Here is a 9,355-nt window from a genome sequence, read left to right on the forward strand (position 1 = left end):
ACACTTTGAGGAATAACTGAAGGCCAATGTGATTCTCATATGCCTCACTTTCCCTGACATTTTAAGTCACTTTATTTAATATATTTTTATTGATTTCAGATAGAAAAGGAGAGTGAGAGATAAATATTATAGAAACTGATGACAGAGAATCATTGGTCAGCTGCCTCCTGCACATTCTATACTGGGGATTGAGCCCACAACCTGGGCATGGAATCAAACCGTGACCTCCTGGCTCATAGGTTGACACTCAACCACTGAGCCATGCCTACTGGGCTTATGTCACCTAAGGAACAGTGGAAATTGAAGAAAATGTGGAGGGAAACAACAGCTCAATTACTGTGTCAGCAATTCTTGTGCCTTGTATTTGCATTTTCCAGCTTCATGTTTTAACCTGAATTACCTGGAGTAGGAAGGATGTGCTTTGGAACTTGGGAGGCAGGTTGGAGGAAACCAATTAGTCCCTCACCAAACATTTAACAGGTTGGCAATAGAGCTGTGCTGGAATGTTGGTTCTACTGCCTAGCTGGGTCAGCTTGGCAAGGTTACCCTCTCTGCACCTGTTTTATGTTTGAAATGGAGATGAGGATGCATCTGCTAGTCTCAAGGGTGGCTCAAAGTTTAACTTTGGTTGGGAAAGGATGTTACATAATAAAGTGCTGTGCAACTATAAAGCATTAAGCAACTTATCTAAAAGTGAAGCCAATTTAAGGTTGAAAAAATAGTTAAGACACCAGCTTTATTTTTATTTATCATTAGGAGAAAGGATTTCAGAATGTCCTATATTGTTCCGATGTACAAATGATAAAGACTGTATTTGAGGTATGAGGACATTAGTTTTTCCAGGTTACGTTTAAGCCATGCTTGGTGGTAGACTTCTCTCCGAATGCTCTGCCTTGGTCTTTTAATCTGTTCACTTTCTTTTTTTCTTTTTTAAAAATATTTTTATTGATTTTTTTTTACAGAGAAGAAGGGAGTGAGATAGTTAGAAACATCGATGAGAGAGTCATTGATCAGCTGCCTCTTGCACATCCCCTACTGGGGATGTGCCTGCAACCAAGGTACATGCCCTTGACTGGAATCGAACCTGGGACCCTTCAGTCCGCAGGCCAATGCTCCAGCCACTGAGCCAAACCGGTTCGGCTAATCTGTTTCCTTTCAATCCCCTTCTCCTGTTCTTTGTTGATGGCTTACATACTTGGAGCTAATATGAAGTCTCATTGAATTGCACTTTAGGATGGAAACTATTGTCTAAGACTTACTGATGTAATAGGCAATTCACAACTGAGAAACCCTGTCCCTCTTTTTAAAAAATGTTTTTATTGATTTTTAGAGAGAGAGGAAGAGGGAGATAGAAACATCAATGAGAGAGAAGCATCATCAATCAGCTGCCTCCTGCACACCCCCACTAGGGATCAAGCCCACACCCAGGCATTGTGCCCTGACTAGACATCGAACCGAGACCTCTTGGTTCCTGGGTTGATGCTCAGCTACTAAGACACATTGGCCAGGCAGGAAACCCTGTCTCTTTAATATAAAGCAAGTGTTCCATAAAGTCAGTGACCAGAGCTTAGACTTGGTTCTAAAGTTTGCCGTTCCCTGGTTGCAAGTTCATTTCTAGGAATGTATCCTGTAGACAGATTTCACAAAGCACAGATTCACAAAGATCATTGTGTAGGACAAAGTGAACTGTAGTAGAGGAGCCCCAGATGCAGGCACTCATGTTTCCTCTAAATGTGGAGCTCAAGTGGCTGAGTTTTTCTGCTCCTGATCTTCTGACTTCCCTTGCTTCAGAACCAGAAAAACTCCCGTGTTACACTGTTTTTATTTCCCTATTTACTAATCATGAAACATCTACTGTAAAACAGACTCTATTTGACTGGAAACTTGATAGATGAGAGAGAAGTTTGAGATGTAAAAGTAATATACAATCTGAAAAATTTCCTGGTAACTTAGTGAGTATACCAAGGAGATGAAGCCAGTGGCAGAACCTTCTTTCACCCTAACCTACTCGTGCTTCTCTTTTAACTGTCTTTACAAGTTCTTCCCATCCAAATCCCTTTGGACCGAGGAGGCAGTATCAGACAACTGTGATCTGTGTTTGGTCTTTGAGAAAGCCTAATGGAAATCATATATTTACCCTCTGAAGTTTCACCAGCAGATTTGTTTGCCAGAACCCTCATCAAATCAAAGTGATACCCTGATTTTCTCATGTTGACCAGAAATTCTAACTGCCACTTCTGTATTGTTGGTGAATAAAAACAAAACTGAATTATTTAATAGGTGTGCTTTGTTTAGTAAGAAGAAATCCTTTCAAACCATGAGGTACCTGGGGGAATAATACTTGTAGCATTTTTAGGAATCCAATGGTCTGAACAACCACTGGTCGGCTGCTGGAAAGGAATTTAACCTACCTGTGTGTGTACTTTATAAGATCAAATCCATAGCTAAAACTTTAGGCTTATTCTATATTAGTAATGCTCTTTCTCCTTTTCCCCAAAGTCAATCTTTGATAAACTTTACATATAACCCACCAATATTATAAAACATTGACTCTGAATTCCCTGAAAGAGGAAGGGATTCATAGGAGGTAGAGTTGAACATACACACACACACACACACACACACACACACACACACACACACACATATATACACACACGCCTAAGCAACTATTACAACGGAACGATAGAAATGACGAGTCACTATGACATGTACCAACCACCAGAGGGCAGGCGTTTAATGGAGGAGCTGCCCCCTGGTGGTCAGAGTGCTCCCACAGGGGGAGCACCACTCAGCCAGGAGCCAGGCTCATGGCTGGCGAGGGCAACTGTGGCAGCAGGAGGCTCTCCCAAATCCAGAGCAGCACTACTGAGCAGTGGCAGCAGGTGTAAGTGGGTGGGGAAGAGCATGAGCAGCGTGGCACCTGGCCCGGGTTCAGGGTTCTCCCTCCCTGGCCACCTGCTGCTTGATGCACTGCTACATCCCTCGAGGGATATCCAACTGCTGGTTTAGACCCAATCCCCACAGACCAGGCTGGGATTGGGCCTAAACTGGCAGTCGGACATCCCTCAAGAGGTCCCAGATTATGGGAGGGTGCAGGCCAGGCTGAGGCGCCCCCCCCCCCCCGCCCCAGTGCACAAATTTTGAGCACCAGGAATCTAGTTAGTTAATAAAAGGAAGCCATCTTGATTGAGACAAGTCTGATGTAATAAATTGCCTAAGATATTTATTTTTAAATAAAAAGTACTATTTTAGTGAACAAACTATTATAATGTATCCATGCTATGGACTGCATTGTGCAGGCAATTAGAATGACATTTAGGCATAGGTAGAGACACACAAAATGATGCCCAAGAAACATTCTGGGGAAACAAGGAAGTTATAGGTAATATGTATAATAGAATCCCATTTGCTTAGTAAGAAAGCAAATTAAATACATATATTGTCTTCTATGTTTAAGTAGACAGATACATTCATGTATGCATGAGCAAGTCTAGAAGGATTAACACAAGATGTTACTATTGTTCCCTCTGGGTAAGACTGAAGGAGGAGTGAGTTCTTTTACTTTATATATAGACTTCAGTATCATTTTAATTTTTTTGGAGGGGGTGTCTTTTTTATTTGTTTATTAATCCTCACCCAAGGATTCCATTTATTTTTAGAGAGAGTAGAGGGGAAGAGGAGAGACACACACAGAGAGAGAGAAACATCAATATGAGAGAAACATATAGATTGGTTGCCTCTCGCACACCCCTGACCAGGATGGGATTGAGCTCACGACCGAGGTTGTGACAAGAATTGAATCCAGGAACCTTCAGTCTGCAGGCCAATGCTCTATCTAATGTAGGGGTGTCGAACTCAATCAGAGAAGGGGCCAAAATCTAAAATCCAGCCTAAATCGCGGGCCGAATGGTTTACTGAACAGTCATAAACTGTCATTGTGATGGAACGCAGCGGAGTGCAGTGATGACAGCGCGATGCGGGCCACATTGCAAAGCCTGGCGGGACGGATTTGGCCCGCGGGCCTTGTGTTTGACATGTGTGATCTAATGAGCCAAACTGACTAGGGCAGTATCATTTTAATTTTTAAAAATATATATTTTATTGATTTCTTACAGAGAGGAATAGAGACTTGACCAGCTGCCCCCTGCACACTCCCCACTGGGGATGTGCCCGCAACCAAGGTATATGCCCTTGACTGGAATCGAACCCGGGACCCTTCAGTCCGCAGGCCGACACTCTATCCACTGAGCCAAACCTGTTTTGGCATCATTTTAATTTTAAAGAAGGTTTTTAGCACCTTTGTAATTTAACCAAACTGAAAACATGCACCTAATTTTTAAGAGGCAGTGGAAATAGTGAACTCGGTAACCTTATTTCAAGGATTGGAAAAACTGACAGCTGGGACGGGCTTGGGTGTGCACTGGCAACCCACACCATTCTTTAGTAGAAGTTGTGTTCTGGATAGACCTGTGGTTACTGTTAGCGTGTCTAGAGATGTTTCCCTGGAATTTGGGCAGAAGGAAACTATGTTGGCTATGTACTAAAAAAAGGTTTTTTTTCCAACATGTAGTCAAGGAGACTGCGTTTGAGTCACAGCCCTAGGATTTCACCCCATTATGTTTAGTTCCTGGTCTTGGTTACATGCCCTAGCATCGTATTCTGTCACTTCTCCATCAAGGTTACGGTTACCCAATCCTTCGGAATTGCATCCTTACTCAGGGCTGGTCTCTGCATTCCTGCACTGAACAAGACATCCTGAGACCTCCTTATCTCAACACCTTCACTCCTCACCTCTCTGTGGTATGATTCCAAATCAGAGTGAGCCTGATATACTGTCAAGTATTAACCATCTCATGAGGGCTTCAAAGGACAAAGGTTTTCTGTCTCTGCCCTCCTTGCACACCCAGAACACCACGAAGTGAGAAAGGAAAACAATACAGTAGATCCTTTCACAGCATGGGGCTAAGGAATGATGACCTGCCACACAAAAATTCAAGTATAACTACAATCGGCCCTCCACCTATGTGGATTCCCAACCGTGGATGGAAAGTACAGTTGATTCTTGAACATCAGGAATTTGAACTGCATGAGGCCACTTACACACAGATTTTAAACCCGTGCTGTTTAAAAATCAACTGCATACTATTAAAAAGACCTAATGTGGATTCACTTTTGCTAAGCACAACAAGAGCTAATACCTGACCTAACTGCAGTGTTAGCCTCCCCCAGGAGAGGACTTTTAAACGAATCAGTCGAGAACCTCGTGGTCCTCACCAGTCGGGTAACCTGCCTGATAAAGCCCCTGGCTCCACTAGGAAAGGTAACTGTGCCTGAAACAATCCACAATTTCTAGCCCCACTCTCTTTTTGCCTAAAAAAAAAGCCCTTCCATTTTGTACAAGCCCTCTGAGTGCCCTTCTAGTTACTACATGAATCTGTAATAATAAAAGCATAATATGTTAATTAGACGAGACAACCTTCTGGAGGAAGCCAGGGCTGGTTGGGAAGCCGGGTCCCGGGTGCCGGAGGGAAGCCTGTGGCAGCAGCAGGGGGGAAGGAAGGCTTACTTTTGCACGGATTTCATGCATCGGGCCTTGAGTTGTTTAATAAAGCCTGTTAGATCAAATTCACTTGATGGAATTTTGTTCTTTAAGGACACCTTTTTGGTTTCTTAGATCACAATCTCTGAGAGGACATCCTGTTGACAAAGCATGTACGTTCTGTCCAGTGTCTTAGGCACCGCTGAACAAGGTGGTACAACGGTCTCATCCATGTTAGCCCTTTTCAGGAGCAGAAAGGACTCCATTGAGTTATGATTTATATTCTGGAAGCAAAAACTTCAAATAGAAGGAAGAATGATGGTAATAATAAAGTGTTTTTCTGAATTGCTAAAGAATGTTTAATGTTAGAAATAATGTGATCCTTTCTATTGTCATTTTATGCCATGAGAAATAAGCCAGTCAGAGAAAGACAAATATCACGGTATCATTGATACGTGGAATCTAATGAATGAAATAAACTCACAAATAAAATATGTCCAGAGACCCCGAAGCATGGAACAGACTAACAGATCTCCAAGGAGAAGGGATGGGAGGGGCTGTAAGAGATGAACCAAAGAACATATAGGCTTATATGCATCACCCAGACACTATCTACTGGTATTTAAAAAATGAATGACAGCCCAAACCGGTTTTGCTAGTGGTTAGAGCATCTGTCTATGGACTGAGGGGTCCCAGGTTCAATTCCGGTCGAGGGCATGTACATTGATTGCGGGCACATCCCTGGTGGTGAGTGTGCAGGAGGCAGCTGATCGATGCTTCTCTCATCGATGTTTCTAGCTCTCTGTTCTTCTCCCTTCCTCTCTGTAGACAATCAATAAAATATATATTTTTAAAAAATAAATGACAGGCTGCCTGCTTCAAATCACATGGTATATAGTTGGGGAGAAGGCAAAGCTGAAACAAGATTGGCCACGCGTTGATAATTTTTTTAAAAAAAAATATTTGAATGCTTTAATTTTGATTTGTATTACTGTCAATTTTCTTTTTTTAATGGCGCTGTGCTACAAGCAACATTTAAGAAAAAAGCTTTTACACTGATGCCATTTATGAGTATTATTATTAAAAACAAATAACCCTGGTCAGTTTGTCTCAGTGGTTAGAGCTTTGGCCTGGCCCTCGGACTGAAGGGTGTGGGGTTTAATTCCTGGTCAAGGGCACTTACCTTGGTTGCAGGCTCCACCCCTGGTCTACCCAAGTGTAGGTGGCAACCAATCTATGTGTGTCTCTCATTGATGTTCCTCTCTCTCCTTCTCTCTCTCCCTCCTGCCCTCTTCCATCCCAACCACTCTCTGTCTCTAAAAAAAAAAACCACAACAAAAAACCCAAGCATATACTTTGCTAAATGGTCTCTCATCAATGTTTAAATTTGTATATATTTGATGACTAGTGAAATGGAACACTAGTTCCATTTTGCTGAACAGCTGAATTTTCTTTATTGTGAGTTATTTACTTATGTCATTTGTCTGTTCATATCGTGGGTCTTCATTATCACTATTTACTAAGAAGACTAACAAGCACATCCCAGAGAAAGGCCTCTGTAGGCAATGCTGTGAGGTTCCTCTCCTTTAAGTCATTCTAAAGAACATTTGAACAGCAACATGAAGGGGCCACCAGCAAGAGTAGGAAAACTAAGTGATATATTTCTTTCTGGTGAACAAGTGAAATAAAAATGTTAATATGTAAAATAGCATGCTATTCCTTTTCTCAGCCCAGTATTTATTTTAATACTGCATTCCATATGTTTTGACTATTTTTCAAACAACACAATCCTATATAATAAAACCCTAATATGCAGAAAGACCAGTAGCTATGATGTGCACTGACCACCAGGGGGGCAGATGCTCAACGCAGAGCTGCCCCCTGGTGGTCAGTGTGCTCCCACAGGGAGAGAGTCACTCAGCCAGTAGCCAGACTTACAGGTGGCGAGTGTAGTGGTGGTGGTGGGAGTCTCTCTGCAGGTGGGTGGTAAGGAGCAAGGGGTTCCAGACTGCCAGAGTGTGTCCCTAACCCCACCACCAGTGCATGAATTTTGTGCACCAGGCCTCTAGTGTGTGATATAATATCAGGAATACATTTCAGCATGAGTCACTCTGAAGCCAGGGTAGTTCCACAAAATGTCGCCACTTTAGGGTTATCTTTTTTTTTTAATTTTTATTTTTTTTATATTTTATTGATATTTTACAGAGAGAAGGAAGGGAGAGAGATAGAGAGCTAGAAAAGTCGATGAGAGAGAAACATCGACCAGCTGACTCTTGCACACCCCCTACTGGGGATGTGCCTGCAACCAATGTACAAGCCCTTGACCGGAATCGAACCTAGGACCCTTCAGTCCGCAGACCAACGCTCTACCACTGAGCCAAACCGGTTTCTGCTTTAGGGCCATCTTTTTTTTTTTTTTTTTTTTTTTTTAATTAATCTTTATTGTTCATATTATTACAAAGGTTCCTCATTTCTTCCCCCCTCCACCAGGTTCCCACCCCACCCTCTGCCCCATCCCCATCCCCCATTGTCCTCATCCATAGGTGCACAGTTTATGTTCAGTCTCTTCCTCCCTCCCTTTCCCCGATAGTAAATCCCTTTTCAGATAGTAAATCAGTTACTTAGCATTTTCTCATATCAATAATACCTCCACATGCCCAATGATACACTTCACACAAAAGACATTTCCAAATAGGTCAACCAGCCTCATCCAGGCCCCACCCAAGGCACTCCCAGATCAACATCCCAGCCCTATACTAACTCAACACATCCAGATCTAAGCCTTCATCACTTGATTCAGCAGACCCTCAAGCTCCCAGCCATGTCTGAGAGGCAGCCGTGGGGCAGGGGCAGGCAAGGATCGAGCTGTTCCGGGTCTGGCTGCTCTGGGCCTGGCCTCTATTGCTCTGGTTTGTTCCACAACCAGCTGTTCCGGGTCTGGTCACTGCCACTCCCGACCTAGTTGCTCTGGACTTGGCTGCTGCTGCTCCGGGCCTGGCCGCACCCGGCCCGGCTGCTCTGGGCCCGGCTGCTCCGGGCCCGGCCGCTCCAGGCCTGGCCGCTCCCAGCCTGGCAACCGCTGCTGCTCCGGGCCTGGCCGCACCAGACCCGGGATAATTTTATTGAAGCTGGGTAATTGGTACATGGGAAGTCATTATAATTTTTCATTTTTGTGCATGTTTGAAATTTTTATAATAAGAGGTTGTTAAGTCTCTTCTCAGAAATAAGTAAACGAAAACAAATAAATAAAAATGTGCCAGACCCCTGACCTTGGCTGAGGGTTTTGCTTACGCCCGCAACTGATGGGACTCTGGCCCTGGGGCCTCTCTCCGCAACAGTAGTCTCACACACAAAGGAGAACTTTATTTTCAGGTTTTATTTCATTCTTTGAAACACCTTCACAGTTTGAAGCATAATAACTTTTAGCTTAACATTTACAGGGGCTAACCTCTCTGATGTTATATTTTCCTGCTTTTTAAAAAATGGACAAAAATGTCAGGCTCTATAATCAAAAACTTTCCACAGGAATGTTCAGGATGGAGGGAGCTTTAAAAGTGCAAAATAAAGAAACGGAAAGCTGAGGGGAAACCTTTCATGACATATTTGGGGGGTCAATTTAATGGACAGTTGGGTTTGCCCCTGAGGCCTCTCACTGGGCATTCTTCCTCATTTCTCCTTTTATTATGAAGATTCCCACCTCTGGCTTCTGATGAGCTGAGAGGCAGAGTTCTGAAAAGCAGGTGGTAAAAAAGGACTCAGACTTCAGCAGCCACCAGATCCAAACCGGTTTCCTGCTGATGGGCGCAGTGTGTG

The sequence above is a fragment of the Pipistrellus kuhlii genome, unplaced genomic scaffold (genome assembly GCF_014108245.1).
Source record: "Pipistrellus kuhlii isolate mPipKuh1 unplaced genomic scaffold, mPipKuh1.p scaffold_m20_p_9, whole genome shotgun sequence".
Lineage (NCBI taxonomy): Eukaryota > Metazoa > Chordata > Mammalia > Chiroptera > Vespertilionidae > Pipistrellus > Pipistrellus kuhlii.